The 20264-nt window shown below is 47.3% G+C and overlaps 1 protein-coding gene across 1 annotated transcript in view; it reads left to right on the top strand.

Annotated features, from left to right (window-relative positions):
• LOC134983450 (gastrula zinc finger protein XlCGF26.1-like) overlaps positions 1-20264 on the top strand; it is a 452758-nt gene that overhangs the window by 300056 nt on the left and 132438 nt on the right. The gene's annotated exons all lie outside the window — the stretch shown is intronic.

Genomic DNA, 20264 nt, shown 5'->3' with positions numbered 1-20264 from the left:
CGTGACTGTAGAACTTGGATATTCAAACACGTGGCTGAAGAACTCAGATATTCAAGATGTGGCTGAAGAACACAGATATTCAAAGACGTGGCTGAAGAACTCTGAAGGGAGATTGGCAGACCCCACAGGATCCCAGGGAACCCAAAGTACCAACCAGAGCACAGGTAAGTGTGGGCGGTGTACTGGAGTGCTGGCCGGTAGTATGCAGCGGTGGAAAGCAGGTATGGACAGGGAGTGGAGTGGGAACTGAGACTACCAGGAGACACAGAATCTATATGTGGGAGCACAGAGCTGGGCTTTTACTAAGCAACAACAAAGCACTGGCAGAGAGTGCAACAAGATGCCCCTATTTATAGGAGGACAGGCACCAGGATTGGCTGGACACTTACCCTGAGAAGCCCCATTGGTTCCTAAGCCATTTTGGTCTCCAACATGGCCTCCTCTCATGCTGCAGACACAAAGGAATGCAGCCATGCCCCTGCCCATCCACACAGCACTGCCAGCAGCTGGATCAGCAACGCCTGGATCCCAGTACCCACGGTAAGCCTGTGGCGGTGCGTGAAAGGTGTGTAATAATGTGTAATGGGCGTAATGCTGTGTAATAATATGTAACGGGCAATACGGATGTGTAATTTTGTGTAATGTGCACTACGGTGTGTACTAGTGTGTAATGGGCATTACGGTGTGTAATAATGTGTAATGGGCATTACGGTGTGTAATAGTGTGTAATGGGCATTACGGTGTGTAATAATGTGTAAGGGGCATTACAGTGTGTAATAATGTGTAATGGGCATTATGGTGTGTAATAATGTGTAATGGGCATACGGTGTGTAATAGTGTGTAATGGGCATTACGGTGTGTAATAATGTGTAAGGGGCATTACAGTGTGTAATAATGTGTAATGGGCATTACGGTGTGTAATAGTGTGTAATGGGCATTACGATGTGTAATAATGTGTAAGGGGCATTACAGTGTGTAATAATGTGTAATGGGCATTATGGTGTGTAATAATGTGTAATAGGCATTATAGTGTGTAATAATGTGTAATGGGCATTATGGTGTGAAATAATGTGTAATGGGCATTACAGTGTGTAATAATGTGTAACGGTGCTGGATATGAGTCAGCTGGGTGCTCATAATTCAAGTTGCTGTTTGTGCATTACTATACAGGTTGTATGACACAGGTGTGTACATTACACTTGTACTTTGTAATTAAATTGAGTATAATATTTTTCCCACAGATATGTCAGCAGAGGCAAATCACAAATTCTGGTCTGGATTCATTGAATTGTATCAGGAGAACGAGTGCCTGTGGTGTGTAATAAGTGTGGACTATACTAACAGGACACAGGAATCGGGCATATGACCAGCTGATCAGATACAGTAGAGCCAGGAACAGCGCTGGAGACCTAAATTGGGTAAAGAAGAACATTGCAAATTTCCAGTGTTTTTGTAGGAGCACAAGAAGTACATGGAATCGCAACATTCTGGAGCCGGGACGGATGAGGTTTACAAGCCAACGCTGTGGTACTATAAACTCATGAAATTCACTTTGGAACAAGAGCCAAGGATAAGGTCACAGTGTGACTCTTGTGGAAGAGGAGGCATCGGAGAGTCTGGATCTGGTAAGTACACACACATTTCTCCCATCACACAGCCTTTTCCCATGCCTTACCGCCCCTTCCCATCCCTCTTACCAACTCTGACATCTTTCTCCCATGCATCTGGAGAGGAAGTCATGGCCCTCATTCCTTCCTGTCCCCTCGCCACCTCCCCACTTGACCCTATCACCTCCCGACCTCCTCCGCTACCTCTCTCCTTCTGCTTGTTGCCATCTTTCCCACCTTCTCAATCTCTCCCCCTCATCAGGCACTGACCCCTGTGGCTTTAAGCATGCACTCAGCTCTCCTATTCTTAAAAAACCTACCCTTGATCCAAACACTCTCTCCAACTACCGACCCATCTCTCTTCTCCAAACTCCTTGAGCGTATTGTCTACAACCGCTTTACTTCCTTTCTTTTCTCACACTCACTGCTTGACCCATTCCAGTCTGGCTTCCATCCTCTCCACTCCACTGAAACTGCCCTTACAAAAGTATGCAATGACCTCTATGCTGCTAAATCTAAGGGATACTACTCTCTACTTATTCTACTTGATCTCTCTGCTGCGTTTGACACTGTGGACCATCCTCTCCTACTGCAAATCCTTCACTCCATTGGTCTGCGTGACACTTCCCTCTCTTGGCTGTCTTCCTACCTCTCTGACCATTAATTCTCTGTCTCCTCCCATGGCTCCACTTCCCCCCACTTCCACTAACTGTAGATGTACCCAAAGCTTCTGTCCTTGGACCTCTTCTCTTCTCTCTCTATACGTCCTCACTAGGTAAGCTCATTAGTTCTTTTGGTTTCCAATATCATCTCAATGCTGATGACACCCAAATCTATCTTTCCTCTCCAGACCTCTCTCCTCACTCGAATCTCCAAGTGTCTCTCTGCTATCTCTGTTTGGATGTCCCAGCGCTTTATTACACCTAACATGTCTAAGACTGAGCTGATCATCTTCTCTCCCTCCTGCATAACCTCACCTCCTACAATCTCATTATCTATTGATGGTACTACTATCTCCTCTAGCTCCCAAGTGCGCTGTCTTGGAGTAATCCTTGACTCCTCCCTCTCCTTCAAACCACACATTCAGCACCTCTCACAAACCTGCCATTTTCATCTAAAAATTATTTCCAGGATCAGACCCTTTCTGACCCAGGATGCTACTAAGACTCTTTTCCACTCACTGGTCATCTCCAGACTGGACTACTGTAATCTCCTCCTGACTGGCATTCCTGACAAATATCTCTCCACTCCAATCTATCCTCAATGCTGCTGCCCGGCTCATTTTCCTCACCAAAACGCACTACGTCCACCTCTCCTCTCTTACTGGACCTACACTGGCTCCCATTCCCTTTCAGAATCCATTTCAAGCTTCTCACACTCGCTTACAAAGCCCTCTCCCACTCCTCTCCCATCTACATCTCTGACCTTATCTTCCTTTACACTCCCACCTGTCCTCTTCGCTCTGCTAATGCACGCCAACTCTCCTGCCTATGGATTACTTCCTCCCACTCCTACCTCCAAGATTTTTCACATGCTGTACCACTTCTCTGGAATTCCCTACCTCTCCCCCTCAGACTCTCCACCTCTCTACAAAACTTCAAACGGGCTCTCAAGACCCACTTCTTCACCAAACCCAGCCAAATCTCATCCTAACCCTGTTTCACGCTCGTTATGTACCCCATCTGTGTCATGCCTGTCTGTCTACCCCTCCTCTTTAGAATGTAAGCTCTCACGAGCAGGGCCCTCCTCCCTCATGTGCTTATCCTTTCTTACTTTAATAATCTTCAACTGCACCAATTCCAGCAGTCTTCTGCCACCTGATACTTATTCCAGTATCATCTGCTGATGTAACTATGTGTATTTACCCTGTACTTGTCCTATACTGTCATCAACTGTAAGTCGCTGTTTTCCTGTTTGATTATATATGTATTCTGTAATTGGGTGCTGTGGTAACCTTGTGGCGCCATATAAAGGATAATAATAATAATAATTTGTATTGTACCCACACATTTTTACATGTAGTTCATTTTTGTTTTATATTGCAGGATATTACACCGGAGCTGGAAGTGGAGCCTTCCATGAGCGAGGCAACTGAAGTGGATGACCCAACCCCACAGCCACAACCCCTGACACAGCGGAGGTCATCAGGAAACCCACTTCTGCCCCGCCCAGCTCACAACAGTTTTTCACTCACACCGAGGAGATTCTTAATAGGCCCCCGGACTTGGAGCAATCGTTTGGCAATTACATCGCGGCGGAGATTCGACTGATGGAGGAGGATCAAAAGATCTACAAGCGTCTGGTTCTTGATGCTACCTCCCACGCAAATAAAGAATCTCTTGATGAGGCGTGTGAGATAACACCTCCTGCCAGGCGCTGTCTCCCAAGTGTGCCCCACCCACATCACCAACCCATGCATTATGTACCGGGAAACCCTCAACAGATGAGCTGTTTTCTGCTGGGACCCACACAGCCCACCCCCTCCTCCCATTCCAGTGCTTCATCCAGTGGTATGTACTTACACATGCTGAGTACACAGTCCTCTGTACTGGACCATCCTTGTTTTTTTATAGTTTTTTCAAACCAGTTTTTTTATGTGTTTGAAAAATTGTTGTTGCTCTTACCCTAGTCTCTTCCTCCAAGTGACCTGTATTGAGGCCATTAGTACCACAGCGTTGGTTTCTTCACCTCATTGTCCCAGACTTCTGATTATTGCGATCTATACACTTCTTGTGTTCCTTCTAAAAGCACTGTTTGGGACTAATTCAGACCTGATCATAGCCCTACACACTGACATGTGGGGGGGATGCTCAGCACAGGGCTACGATCAGGCACACTGACATGTGGGGGGGATGCTCAGCACAGGGCTACGATCAGGCACACTGACATGTGGGGGGGATGCTCAGCACAGGGCTACGATCAGGCACACTGACATGTGGGGGGGGATGCTCAGCACAGGACTACGATCAGGCACACTGACATGTGGGGGGGATGCTCAGCACAGGGCTACGATCAGGCACACTGACATGCGGGGGGGACGCTCAGCACAGGGCTACGATCAGGCACAGACATGTGGGGGGATGCTCAGCACAGGGCTACGATCAGGCACACTGACATGTGGGGGGGATGCTCAGCACAGGGCTACGATCAGGCACACTGACATGTGGGGGGGATGCTCAGCACAGGGATACGATCAGGCACACTGACATGTGGGGGGGATGCTCAGCATAGGACTACGATCAGGCACACTGACATGTGGGGGGGATGCTCAGCACAGGGCTACGATCAGGCACACTGACATGTGGGGGGGATGCTCAGCACAGGGCTACAATCAGGCACACTGACATGTGGGGGGGATGCTCAGCACAGGGCTACGATCAGGCACACTGACATGTGGGGGGGATGCTCAGCACAGGGCTACGATCTGGCACACTGACATGTGGGGAGGATGCTCAGCACAGGGCTACGATCAGGCACACTGACATGTGGGGGGATGCTCAGCACAGGGCTACGATCAGGCACACTGACATGTGGGGGGGATGCTCAGCACAGGGCTACGATCAGGCACACTGACATGTGGGGGGGATGCTCAGCACAGGGCTACGATCAGGCACACTGACATGTGGGGGGGATGCTCAGCACAGGGCTACAATCAGGCACACTGACATGTGGGGCGGATGCTCAGCACAGGACTACGATCAGGCACACTGACATGTGGGGGGGATGCTCAGCACAGGGCTACGATCAGGCACACTGACATGTGGGGGGATGCTCAGCACAGGGCTACGATCAGGCACACTGACATGTGGGGGGGATGCTCAGCACAGGGCTACGATCAGGCACACTGACATGTGGGGGGGATGCTCAGCACAGGGCTACAATCAGGCACACTGACATGTGGGGCGGATGCTCAGCACAGGGCTAGTCCGCCCCGCATGTCAGGCCCGACCCCCCCACTGCAAAAGTACAAAAACATCTGAAAATAAGATAATACACAAATAAAAAGATTCAACGGAAATCTTTTGTTTTTAAACTTTATTTCATATCTTTAATACACAGATTTTGCTCTATATTTAAATACTTTACTATGGACAACATGGATAAAAATAGTCGTAGTCCGTAGAGGATACTGGGGTTCCATTTAGTACCATGGGGTATAGATGGGTCCACTAGGAGCCATGGGCACTTTAAGAGTTTAATAGTGTGGACTGGCTCCTCCCTCTATGCCCCTCCTACCAGACTCAGTCTAGAAACTGTGCCCAAGGAGACGGACATACTTCGAGAGAAGGAAATACACAGTGGTGAGATTTGAACCAGCACTCACATAACCAAAGGAAAACCATGCCAACAAATCATGAAACATGAACTGCAACAGCTGAACCAATACTTACCCACGTAACTATGCAGGAATACGAAGCACTGGGCGGGCACCCAGCATCCTCTACGGACTATGAGAAAGGGATTTACCGGTAGGTAATTAAAATCCTATTTTCTTTTTTGTCCTAGTAGATACTGGGGTTCCATTTAGTACCATATGGATGTACCAAAGCTCCCAGTACGGGAGGGAGAGTGCTGAGGGTCCTGCAGAACTGAGTGACCAAACTTGAGGTCCTCAGAGGCCAAAGTATCAAACTTGTAGAACTTAGCAATTGTGTTCAAATCTGACCAAGCAGCTGTTCGGCAAAGCTGTAGAGCCAAAACACCCCGGGCAGCCATCTAGGAAGAACTCACTGAATGAGTAGAGTGGGCCTGTACAGATCTTGGAACCAGCAATCCTGCCGTGGAATAAGCATGCTGGATAGTAAACCTGATCCAGCGAGCAATTGTCTGCTTAGAAGCAGGACACCCAATCTTATTGGGATCATAAAGGACAAACAGCGCATCCGATTTCCTGTGACTAGCTGTCCGCTTCACATATATCTTCAAAGCTCTCACAACGTACAAGGACTTTGAAGAAGCTGAGGAGTCAGTAGCCACTGGCACCACAATAGGTTGGTCGATATAAAATGCAGACACAACCTTAGGAAGAAACTGATGACGTGTTCTAAGCTCAGCTCTATCTGTTAGGCGCGGCAGTGTTCGGTCGTGCCCTGACAGAGCAGCGGTCATGGCCGCCGTGCCTCTCTCTCTCCCTGCTTCCGCACGGCGCCTAGCAACGCCGGGACGCCGTACACGTGATAGCCGCCGGGTCCCTGGCAACGATGGAACGCCGTGCGTGCAGGGCCGACGGGTCCATGGCAACGGGGACGCCACATGTGGACCGCGTTCCCTGTTGCCATAAGATTACTCACCTGTTCTCCCCTGGACGTGCAGCAAGGCAGCTGCACGACATTCATCAATTAGGCTCTGTACTGCCATTGGAGGGTTCCCTGTTATATGCCTCCTCAGTGTCTCACACAAACGCCGGTGATAGCTTCCTGTATGCTGTTCCTGCCTTGTAGAAGTTTGTTCCTGGTCAGCTGCATCTGGTCGATCCTGCTCCCTGCCCTCTTGTATTCTGGAGTTCTGAAGCCAGTCCTGGGAATCCTTCTGGTCCTTGTGAACCTGTTACTGTCATCTGGGATTCTCGCCCGGTTTCGTGAGTAGCGGCTTCTGCCACGTGTTGCGGCCTAGGCTTTAGGCGTTCCGCAGATTCCTTTGGATAAACGTATCACCATGCACGGCTTGGATGGTGGTCCGCTTTCCAATGAGGTAATTACTCACCGCACACCTCCAGTACAACTGACACTGGGGGCCCTACATTCAGAAAAAATAGAATTTTGCCTTACACATTGTCCGGCAGTTCCAGTAGTTTTGGGTCACCCCTGGCTTGCCTTTCATAATCCCACCATAGATTTGCGGTCTGTGGAGATTTCCCAATGGGGTCCCTTTTGTGTTAAGGATTGTATTTCCCATCCAGTCTGGGTTGCGACTGTTACCCCAGAACTTATTCCTTTGGAATATCAGGATTTTGCTGATGTTTTCTCCAAGGGTAATGCGGACGTTCTGCCTCCCCATCGGTCCTATGACTGCGCTATTGATTTAATCCCAGGTGCCACTTTACCTAAGGGGAGACTATATGCCCTGTCTGGGCCAGAAACCACGGCTATGGATAATTATATTCAGGAGAGCCTGAAAAAAGGCTTCATTAGGCCCTTGAAATCTCCATTGAGTGAAGGGTTCTTTTTTGTTGAGAAAAAAGATGGGTCGCTCAGACCATGTATTGATTTTCGGGCTCTGAATAAAATTTCTGTTAAAAACACCTATCCTCTGCCATTGATTTCAGTACTGTTTGATCAGTTACGCTCTGCCGTCATCTTCTCTAAGATCGATCTTAGGAGCTTACAATCTCATCCGAATAAGATCTGGGGATGAGTGGAAGACGGCTTTCAGCACACAGTCGGGTCATTATAAATACCTGGTGATGCCGTTTGGGTTGTCAAATGCTCCTGCGGTATTTCAAGACCTCATTAATGATGTTCTTCGTGACTTTCTAGGGAAGTTCGTAGTCGTTTACTTAGATGACATTTTGATTTACTCTGAGTCTATGGAACAACATATTACCCATGTGCGACTGGTCCTTCAAAAACTACAGGAGAATTATTTATACGCTAAACTGGAGAAATGTGATTTCCACATCACAGAAGTGTCCTTCTAGGGATATATTATTTCTCCCCAGGGATTTTTCATGGAATCGAAAAAACTCCAGGCCATCCTTAATTGGGCGCAACCCACGAATTTAAAAGCAATTCAGCGCTTTTTAGGGTTTGCTAATTATTATAGGCGGTTCATTCATTCCTTTTCTGATTTGGTCGCTCCTATAGTAGCATTGACTAAAAAAGGAGCGGACCCTTCCAATTGGTCGCCTGAAGTGGAGTCTGCCTTTCTGGCCTTGAAGCAGGCCTTTGTCTCAGCTCCTGATCTCAGGCACCCTAACCCGGAGCTCCCCTTTATAGTTGAGGTAGATGCCTCCAGAGGTTGTAGTGGGGGCTATCCTTTCTCAGGAAGACCCGGAGTCTCAGGAATTACACCCTTGTGCCTTCATGTGCAGGAAATTCTCCCCTGCAAAACCCAACTATGATGTTGGTAATCGAGAATTGCTGGCAGTTAAATGGGCTTTCGAGGAGTGGAGGCATTGGCTGGAGGGAGCTAGGCATACCATTACAGTGTTTACTGACCATAAGAACCTGCAGTATATTGAGTCAGCTAAACGGCTTAATGCTCGGCAGGCACGTTGGGCATTGTTTTTTATTAGTTTCAGGTTTATCACCACCTTCAGGCCCGGTTCCAAGAATACGAAAGCTGATGCCCTGTCACGTTGTTTTCTTCCGGTTCACAATAACCATCCTGCTACTACCCCCATAGTTCCATCATCTGTCATCCGGGCAGGCCACACACAGGATTTATTTACTCAGTCCAGCTTCAACGGCAGGCTCCCAAACTTACTCCTGCTGATCGTCTCTTCATCCCTGAATTTCTGAGAGGCAATGTTTTAGCGGAATTTCATGACAACAAAGTCTCTGGTCATCCAGGTATGACTAAGACCTTGGAGTTAGTCTTTAGCTCGGTGTGGTGGCCTAATCTTTCTAAAGATGTAAGGGAATTTGTCCATTCTGTCAGGTTATGCATGGCATAAGGTTTCTCGTTCTTTGCCGATTGGGCAACTCATACCTTTAGCCGTTCCTCTCAGGCCATGGTCACATATATCCATGGATTTCGTGGTGGACCTTCCTCTTTCAGCCGGATTTCGAGTCATTTGGGTGGTAGTAGATCGTTTTAGTAAGATGGCTCACTTCATTGCTCTTCCCCGATTGCCCTCTGCTCAAGGGTTGGCAGTCTTGTTTCTCCGCCATGTGTTCAGGCTCCATGGGTTGCCCAGGGATATTGTCTCTGATCGGGGTCCGCAATTCATCGCCCGTTTCTGGAAACGTTTTTGTGCCTCATTAAATATGAAACGCTCTTTAACATCTGGGTACCATCCACAATCTAACGGACAAACCAAACGAGTTAATCAGTCATTAAAACAGTATTTACGGTTGTATTCGGCCAAACTTCAGAATGATTAGTCTGAATTTCTTCCTTTAGCTGAATTTGCCTATAATAACTCTTGTCATTCTTCCACCAAGGAGTCCCCATTCTTTTCGGTCTTTGGCTTTCATCCTAGAGCCAAATCTTTTTTCCCTCATTCTCCAGTCTCCTCGTTGACCTTAACCTCCCATCTCAGAACGATTTGGAGAAAGGTGCACTTTGCCCTGAAGAAAGCTGCCTTCCGAGAAAATAAATTTTCTGATAGGCTCCGACGTCCTTGCACTGTTAAGGTGGGAGATAAGGTGTGGTTGTCAACACGCAACATCAAGCTCCGACAACCCTCGGCTAGATTGGGACCCAAATTTATTGGACCATTCCTTATTATTAAGAAAGTCAACCCAGTTGTTTTTCGGCTACGTTTGCCGAGATCACTCAAAATTGGCAATACTTTTCACTGTTCCCTTTTGAAACAGTATTTTTCTTCCAGGAGATTTCCTCGGAGGACTTCCCGGGTTAGACTTCCGGTGGATGTTCAGGGGCAACAAGAGTTCTTGGTGGAGAAGGTTTTAGATTCTAAGCTTTCTCGTGGCCGGCTTTATTTTTTGGTCCACTGGAAAGGTTATGGCCCTGAAGAAAGGTCTTGGGTGTTGGATAAGGATTTACATGCTCCTAAACTTAAGAAGATATTCTTTCAGGAGTTTCCTCAGAAACCCGGCTCTAGGGGTTCTTTAACCCCTCCTCAAGGGGGGATGGGGTACTGTTAGGTGCGGCTGTGTTCGGCCGTGCCCTGACAGAGCAGCGGTCACGGCCGCCACGCCTCTCTCTCTCCCTGCTTCCACACGGCGCCTAGCAATGCCGGGACGCCGTGCGCACGATAGCTGCTGGGTCCCTGGCAATGCTAGGGCGCCGTGCGTGCAGGGCCGCCGGGTCCATGGCAACGGGGACGCCACAGGTGGACCGCGTTCCCCGTTGCCATAAGATTACTCACCTGTTCTCCTCTGGTCGTGCAGCAAGGCAGCTGCACGACATTTATCAATTAAGCTCTGTACTGCCATTGGAGGGTTCCCTGTTATATGCCTCCACAGTGTCTCACACAAATGCCGGTGATAGCTTCCTGTATGCTGTTCCTGCCTTGTAGAAGTTTGTTCTTGGTCAGCTGCATCTGGTCGATCCTGCTCCCTGCCCTCTTGTATTCTGGAGTTCTGAAGCCGGTCCTGGGAATCCTTCTGGTCCTTGTAAACCTGTTAATGTCATCTGGGGTTCTCGCCCGGTTTCGTGAGTAGCGGCTTCTGCCGCGTGTTGCGGCCTAGGCCGCTTAGTATTTGCGTTTCTTTGAGTTGGTGCTTTTGCAGAGGTTTCCGCTCTCACTGTCCTCCCCGGAACTCGGTGGTGCTGTGTGGGGGAGTGGACAGTGATATCCTTTGTAGTTCTTTTTCCTTTGGCGGCGTGCTGCACATACGTTTAGTTTTTAGGTAGTTAGTAGCCCCTAGCTTGGTTGTTTCAGTTAGAGGTCCCCTTGTTATTACCCTGTCTCAGTTCACACTTTGTCTCCCTTTAAGACCTGGGAGTTGGGCAGACCTAATCCGCCCTTCAAACGCGGCTGCCGTGGGCCCAAGAAACCAGTTATTCAGGCGTGAATTGACAACACGGGTAAGACAACGGAGGTAGGGTGCTAGGGGCTATTTCCATTCCATTTCCCTATCCCTACATCACGTCCTGGTGCTCTGGACTGCATAAGATCTCCCCTGTCCTGAGCATCTGGATCGTAACACTATCTTCATGAAAAACCAAGTAGGGGTTCTGGTGCGACAATGCCCCCAATTCTGACACACGACTTGCTGATGCCAAGGCCAACAGTGTGACAGCCTTCCATGTAAGACACTTTACATCTAGCTCCTGTAAAGGCTCAAGCCAATCCGATTGCAGGAACTGTAACACCACATTAAGATCCCAAGGTGCCATAGGGCGGTTGGATTTGAAGAACCCCTTTCAAGAATGTCTGAACCTCAGGGAGAGCAGCCAATTGTTTCTGAAAGAAAATGGACAAGGCCGAAATCTGGACCGTTATGGAGCCTAGGTGTAGGCCCACATCCACACTAGCTTGCAGAAAGAAGAGGAAACGCCCCAGTTTAAACTCTACCACAGGAAACTTTTTGGATTCACACCAAGATACATGCTTAGATGTTACTCCCTTCCTAGCTTGGATCAGAGTAGGAATCACCCTGTTCAGAATCTCCTTCCAAGCTAAGATCTGGCGCTCAACTTCCATGCCATCAAACGTAGCTGTGGTAAGTCTTGATAAACAAACAGTCCCTGTTGCAGCAGGTCCTCACAAAGAGATGAGGCCTCGGATCCTCTATGAGTAATTCCAGAAGATCCGCGTACCAAGCCCTTCTTGGCTAGTCCGGAGCAATGAGGATCGCCTGAAGCCTTGTTCTTTTGATTCTACTGAGAATCCTTGGGATGAGTAGAAGTGGAGGGAACACATATACTAACTGAAACAACCACAGAGTTACCAGCGCATCCACGGCCACTGCTTGCAGGTATCTCGACCTGGAACGGTACCGCCTGAGCTTCTTGTTGAGACGAGAGGCCATTATGTCTATCTGAGGTACTCCCCACTGGCTTGTAACCTCCGCAAACACCTCCAGGTGGAGGCACCACTCTCCTAGATGGAGATTGTGTCTGCTGAGGAAGTCTGCTTCCCAGTAGTCCACTTCTGGAATGAAGATTGACGACAGAGCCAATGCATGTCTTTCTGCCCAGAGAATAATTCTTGTTACCTCCGACAGTGCAGCTCGCTCTTCGTTCCGCCCTGTTGGTTTATGTAGGTCACCGCCGTTACATTGTCCGACTGAACCTGAATGTCTTGATCTCTTAGAAGATATGCCGCTTGTAGAAGGGCATTGTATACTGCCCTTAGTTCCAGAATGTTTATTGGAAGGATGGCTTCCTGACTTGACCACTTTCCTTGGAAGTTTTCCTCCTGGGGTGACTGCTCCCCAACCTCTAAGGTTTGCATATGTGGTTAGAAGAATCCAATTTTCAATCCCAAACCTGTGGCCTACGATCAGGTGAGAAGTCTGCAGCCACCAGAGAAGTGAAATTCTGGCTTTCAGTGACAGGCGTATCCGCTGGTGCATGTGAAGATGTGATCTGGACCACTTGTCCAGGAGATCCAGCTGGAAGAATCTTGCATGGAATCTTTCGTACTGCAGTGCCTTGTAGGAGGCTACCATCTTCCTCAGAAGGCGAATGCACTGATGAACCGATACCCGGGCTGGCTTCAGGACATCCTGGACCATTGACTGGATCACCAACACTTTTTCCAATGGAAGAAACACTCTCTGAACTTCCATGTCGAGTATCATCCCTAAGAAGGGAAGTCTCCTTGTCTGCTCCAAACGTATTTTTGGAAGGTTCAGAATCCATCCATGATCCTGAAGTAGATGAGTTGAGAGAGTAGTACTCTGCAACAACCTTTCCCTGGAAAATGCTTTTATCAGTAGATCGTCCAGATATGGAATTATGTTCACTCCCTGCTTGCGGAGGAGCATCATCTCTGCCATGACCTTGGTGAATACCCTCGGTGCAGTAGAGGCCAAATGGCAGTGCCTGGAACTGATAGAGACAGTCCTGTAGTGCAAACCTTAGATAAGCCTGGTGAGGCGGCCAGATCGGAATGTGAAGATACGCATCCTTGATATTAAGGGATACCAGGAATTCCCCCTCCTCCAGACCTGAGATTACTGCTCTGAGACTGAATCTTGAATTTCAATACCCTCAAGGGTTCAATGATTTTAGGTTCAATATCGGTCTTACCGAACCGCCCAGTTTCGGTACCACAGATTGGAGTAATAACCACTGTTCTGTAGTTGAGGTGGAACTGGAACAATGACTTGTGTTTGCACCAATTTTTGAATAGCCTCCTGCAGGATTGTACTGTCCTCCTGAGAAGCTGGTAAACCTGATTTGATGAATCTGTGAGGTGGGAGTTATTGAAACTCCCATCTGTATCCCTGGGCAATATCTTTTACCCAGGGGTCTAGGCATGATGTCGCCCAGATGTGACTGAAATCTTTTAACCTTGCTCCCACCTGCCTGGTCTCCAGGCAATGAGGTCCACCGTCATGCTCAAGGTTTTGAGGAAGCAGAACCTGAGGTCTGTTCCTGGGAACCTGTCACTGCCAGTTTTCTGGATTTTCCTCAACCTCCTCTAAAGGAAGTGGAGGAACCCTGGGACTTCTTTTTAAACTTTGCAGCCCAAAAGGACTGCAGTGTAGGTGTAGGATATGATTTCCTAGCCGGTGTAGTTGCGAAAGAAAGATATGTCGACTTACCTGCAGCTGCCTTGGATATCCACGTAACAGGGCCTCACCTGTGAATAGCAGGATCTCCACTTTTCTTGGATTCTGTGTTAACAGTCCATTGGCTTAGCCACAGTCCCCTGCATGCCGAAACTGCCACAGTTACATAGAAACATAGAATATGTCGGCAGATAAGAACCACTTGGCCCATCTAGTCTGCCCCTTATTTTTTTATCACTAACCTTATTTGATCCTTATTTCTTTGTAAGGATATCCTTATGTCTATCCCATGCATGTTTAAATTGCTCTACTGTCTTAGCCTCTACCACCTCTGATGGGAGGCTATTCCACTTGTCCACTACCCTTTCTGTGAAATAATTTTTCCGCAAATTTCCCCTGAACCTCCCCCCCTCCAGTCTCAGTGCATGTCCTCGTGTCCTATTGCTTCTCTTCATTTGGAGAATGTTTCCCTCCTGGACTTTGTTAAAACCCTTCATATATTTGAAAGCTTCTATCATGTCCCCCCTTTCCCTTCTCTGCTCCAAACTATACATATTGAGATTTCTTAGTCTTTCTGGGTATGTTTTGTGATGTAGGCCATGCACCATTTTAGTTGCCCTCCTTTGTACAGTTTCTAATGTATTAATATCCTTTTGAAGATATGGCCTCCAGAACTGAATACAGTATTCTAGATGAGGCCGTACCAATGACCTATACAGTGGCATTATTACTTCTTTCTTTCTGCTGCTGATTCCTCTCCCAATGCAGCCAAGCATCTGACTAGCCTTCCTCATTGCCTTGTTACATTGCTTACCTGCTTTTAAGTCATCTGAAATAGTGACTCCTAGATCCCTTTCCTCCTCAGTAGTTTCCAGTATAGTGCCATTAATACTGTATTTAGCTTTAGGATTTTTGAGACCCAAGTGCATGATTTTGCATTTTTTGGCATTAAACTGTAATTGCCAGACTCTTGACCATTCCTCTAGTCTACCTAGATCCTCAATCATTTGTTTTACCCCACCTGGTGTGTCTACCCTGTTGCATACCTTTGTGTCATCTGCAAAAAGGCATACTTTCCCTTTAATGCCATTTGCAATGTCACCAATAAAGATATTAAAAAGCACTGGTCCAAGTACAGATCCCTGGGGTACTCCACTGGTAACATTTCCCTCCTGTGAATGCACTCCATTTACCACAACTCTCTGTTTTCTAGCCTTCAACCAAGATTTTATCCATTCAATAATCCTAATATCCAATCCCAAACTTTCAAGTTTATTTAGCAGTCTGCGATGTGGAACTGTGTCAAAAGCCTTACTAAAGTCTAGATAAGCTATATCCATGGCTCCACCTTTATCCATCACTTTAGTCACACAATCAAAAAAGTCAATAAGATTTGTTTGACATGATCTCCCCCCAGTGAATCCATGCTGTTTGGGATCCAGTAAATTGCCGGATTTGAGATAATCTACAACTCTTTCTTTTAAGAGTGTTTCCATCAATTTCCCTACTACTGATGTAAGACTCACTGGTCTGTAGTTGTTTGCCTCTTCCTTGCTTCCACTTTTGTGCAGTGGGACTACGTTTGCTCTTTTCCAGTCCCCTGGAATTTCTCCTGTAGCTAATGACTGGTTGAATAATTCTGTCAATGGTGCTAAAAGCACCTCTTTAAGTTCTTTTAATATCCTTGGATGTATCCCATCTGGCCCCATAGATTTGTCCACTTTCAGCTTTGAGAATTCTGTTAGGACCTTCTCCTCTGTAAATGTACTTGTTTCATTTTCCTGAATATCCCTGCAACTTAACTGTGGCCCCTTCCCCTCTCTTTCAGTAGTAAATACTGAGCAAAAATAATCATTAAGATGATCTGCTATTAAATTGTCTCCTTCAACAAGACTCCCAGTGTCCGTCTTTAGTTTTATAATACCGCCTTTTGTTTTTCTCTTTTCGCTTATATACCTAAAAAAAGTTTTGCCTCCTTTACCCACTGACTGGGCCATTTTCTCCTCAGCTTGTGCCTTTGCACATCTGATTACCTTCTTTGTCTCCTTCTGTCTAACAAGATATATCTTTTTGTCTTCATTATTTTGTCTGCTTATATTTCCTAAAAGCCATCTTTTTTGCTCTCACAATATTTGCTACTTCTTTTGCAAACCACACTGGCTTCCTTTTCCTTGTGTTTTTCCTAACAGTTTTGATACAAAGGTCTGTTGCCTTCAATATTGCACATTTTAATGTTTTCCACCTCTCTTGCACTGTTTCCAAGTTCCTCCACTCTGCCAAAGAATCACTTACACATTTTCCCATCCCTACAAAATCAGCCTTCCTAAAATCCAACACCTTTGTTTTTGTATGGGACGAGTCAGTCTCTGTCTTAATGCTGAACCATACTGCTTGATGATCACTGGATCCCAGGTTTTCACCCACTTTTACGTCCGATAATCTGTCTCCATTTGTAAGTATTAAGTCTAATATTGCGTCTTTCTGAGTGGGCTCCCTCACCAATTGGTGGAGGGATGCTCCCTGAAGGGAATTTAAAATGTTCCTACTTCTAGTGGAACTAGCAACAGACACCTCCCAGTTTACATCAGGAAGATTAAAGTCTCCCATGATTATTACCTCTCCTTTTAATGCCATTTTAGTTATGTCCTGCAATAGGTTCTTGTCAAGTTCCTCTTCCTGACCTGGTGGCCTGTATATCACGCCAATACGAATAATCAACTTTTCCCCTGTTTCTATGGTCACCCAAAGGGCCTCAGGTTTTTCTTCAATACTTTGTATTAATGTAGTATTAATGGCATTTTTTACATACATTGCTACCCCTCCTCCGATTTTTCCAATTCTGTCCTTCCTAAATAAAGTATATCCCGGTATAGCTATGTCCCAGTCATGATTTTCATTGTACCATGACTCTGTAATTGCCACAATGTCTAGATCATCCCTTGTCATTATTGCAGTTAGTTCTGGGATTTTATTTCCTAAGCTCCTAGCATTTGCACACATAGCTTTTAGAGTTTTGTTTGTGCTTTTTCTGTTCCTAGCTATGTTCTTCTCTCTGCCTATTTTTATTTGGTTTTGATCTGAATTATCTTCTGTTGCTGTGGATATGCTTCCTATTCCCTTTGCCTGCAGAAACAATACCTCTGTGTTGTGGCCCTTGCATTAAGCAGGCCAATTTCCTTCATGGCCTCCACCATGAAGCCTGCGGAATCCTGTATGTGATGTAAAAAGATGTCAATGTCACTCCCATTTATGGACTCTAAATCATCTAGTAAGGTGCCTGACCACTTTACTATGGCCCTAGAATCCACGCACAAGCAATAGTGGGTCTCTGAGCCACTCCTGTAGCAGTGTATAGTGATTTGAGCGTAGTCTCAATCTTGCGGTCAGCCGGCTCCTTTAAGGAGGCTGTACCAGGAACAGGTAAAACAACTTTATTTGACAATCTAGACACAGAAGCGTCCACAATAGGTGGGGTTTCCCACTTCTTCATATACTCCTGAGGGAAAGGGAAAGAAATGAGCAGCCTTTTAGGGATTTGGAATTTCTTCTCTGGGTTTTCCCAGGTTCCTTCAAATAGGGAGTTTAACTCCTTTGATGCAGGGAAGGTAACCGAGGATTTCTTTTTTACATTAAAATAATATTCCTCTTCCTGAACAGGAACCTTCTCAGTTATCTGCAAAATATCCCTAATGGCCGCAATCATAGCTTGTACCCCTCGGGCAGGAGCTGCATCTCCCCCCAGATCCACCTCACCATCCCCTGTATCTGAGGCGTCGGTATCAGTGTCAGCATGCATTATCTGGGCCAGTATACGCTTTTGTGGACACGTGGGTGGGGTGAGAGGCGCAGTTGTGGGGGCTGAATCCCTAATCAGATCCTGCACAGATGTTCTCAAAAACCTGCGTCTCTCAGTATGGGATAATCTGGTAGAGATATTTGATATCATACCCCTTATGGAGTCCACCCAAACGGGTTCAGATCCAGAAGCCTGAGGTGTACTGATTTGAGTACACAGCAGGGACTCCCCTGGAGAAGATAACACTCTGCAGTACAAGACACACAGGGGGTCATTGTGATCCGTTCGCTCGCTGCTTTTTGTCACAGCCAAGCGAACGGGTCCCTACTGCGCATGCGCCGGCCAGGCAGCTGAAGGCCGTATCAGGGATACAATTGCCTCTGCCTGATTGACAGGCAGAGGCAGTCGCTGGGCGGGAGGGGGCGGAACGGCGGCGTTTTGTGGGAGCGGTCCGGCCAACGCAGGCATTGCTGGACCGAACGGGTGGTAGGCCGCAGCGAGCCGGGGAGCGATGACAAGCTCTCGGCTAAAGCTGTGCTGGCCAGGAGCGATGCCTTTGCACTTCTGTGGGGGGCCGGCACTGACATGCGGGGCGGACTAGCCCTGTGCTGGGCGTCCCCCCCGCATGTCAGTGTGATTGATTGTAGCTGTGCTCAGAATGACCCCCACAGTCCCCTGACATGGTAATGTGAGAAATATGCGCACACACACACAGGAAAATGTCAGTTTCCCCCAGAGTACCTTCAGAGTGTCACAGAGTATGAGGAACCAGCCACACAGCGCCCTATCTGGCTAATAGTATAAAAGCCCGGCGCTGACTAATTACCCTTAATAGGGTAGCTAGTACCATTTAATTACACTTCCCCCTCTATAACCCCCTGGTACCGCAGAGGTAAGCTGGAGTTGTCTGGAGGGGCAGCGCTTTCCTGTCAGGATCCTGTAGTGAGATCTGCAGGGAGAAAATGGCGCTGGTGAGCTGCTGGGTCTGCCCTGAGTGAAAGCCCCGCCCCCCCCTGTAATGGCGTGCGGCTTCCCACACTTTTGTTTATACTGGCCTCGTGGTATTATGTCTGACAGCGGGACACAGCCCCAGTCAGACCAGTGCAGGGTAGTCTTGCTGGCTCAGAACGCCCCTCATAGCGCTGACATACAGTTAATGTGTTGCTGAGTCTTCCAGGAGCGCAGCCTGAAACCAGAGCTGCTCTCCCACCATTGTGCCGCCATACCCACCGGCGACCCACTAACCGGGAATTCGGCGCTGTACTCACCACTCTTCAGGCTCTGTAGGGGTGGCAGCGTGCTGCGGGAGTGTGCGGTCGCCATGGTGGGGCTTGCGGACATTTCCCTCAGGAGCTCAGTGTCCTGTCAGCGGAGTAATGGAGCCAGTAACTCTATATTAATTCGGCCATTCTCCCCCCTAAGACCCACGAAGCCGGCAGACTGGTGCCAAACAGCCTCCTGTAAAAAATTAGACTCTAGAAAACAATAAAACTAAGAAAACTCCTAGGAGCTCCCCTAGCTGTGACCGGCTCCTCCGGGCACATTAACTAAACTGAGTCTGGTAGGAGGAGCACAGAGGGAGGAGCCAGCCCACATTGTGAAACTTTTAAAGTGCCCATGGCTCCTAGTGGACCTCTATGACATAAGAGAAATATCCTCTAAAGCAGAAACAATTCAGGGTTTCAGTTTTGCAGATAAGTAAAACAGATACATATCAGGAGCCAAAAGCCTATGGGGGTCATTTAGACCAAGTCGCAATAGCGCCGCGCAGCAGTTTGCTGGTGGTGGCAAAATGCACGTGCGCAGCGGCTGTGCAGACACACATTGTGGTCGCATCCCTAGGGGTAAATGCGGGCGGGCCTGGACCATTTTCCGGGGGGGCTGCGTGATGTCACATCTGGGTTCATCTCTGATTAACCCCTATAAGCTTCCAGAGTGCACCTCATATCTCATCTTTTCCAAGTTACTACAAATGATATGAGATCGGTAGCAGCACTACTTTCAGGATTATTACACAGAACACACATAAAGGCTGACACAGCAAATAACTGTAACACATACAAGGGATTAGACATAAGGAAGCATAATAATCATTCTCTTGGTGTTTAACATAGCCTACGTTGTATCTCTCTTTCCGGACACAAGTCTGCAGAGGTGGAAAGACCTGCTGGTGAGAAAATTGTCAACTCAAGCGGAACGTGACCCATCAACAGCTCCTCCTTCATTTTCTCCAGCAACTGGGGCTGCGAGGAAAAGGATAACATTTCCGAGCCCACCCACTGGACACAAAAGTAACAATACAAGTGACACATTAACAGGAAATTGTTTCTGTCACCATAGCAAAAATTATCTGGAAATAAGATAATACACAGACACATAAAAAGACTCAATGGAAATCTTTTGTTTTTAAACAACTTTATTTCATATCTTTAATACACAGATTTTTCTCTATATTTTCAAATTAAAAAATACTTTACTCTCCACAACATGGATAAAATATCCTTTAAAGCACAGAAACAATTCAAGTAACATTATAGTATTGCAGGT

Source organism: Pseudophryne corroboree (genome assembly GCF_028390025.1).
Source record: "Pseudophryne corroboree isolate aPseCor3 chromosome 3 unlocalized genomic scaffold, aPseCor3.hap2 SUPER_3_unloc_15, whole genome shotgun sequence".
Taxonomy (NCBI): domain Eukaryota; kingdom Metazoa; phylum Chordata; class Amphibia; order Anura; family Myobatrachidae; genus Pseudophryne; species Pseudophryne corroboree.
Note: the sequence above shows the minus strand (reverse complement) of the source record. Positions and strands in the feature narration are given on the sequence as shown.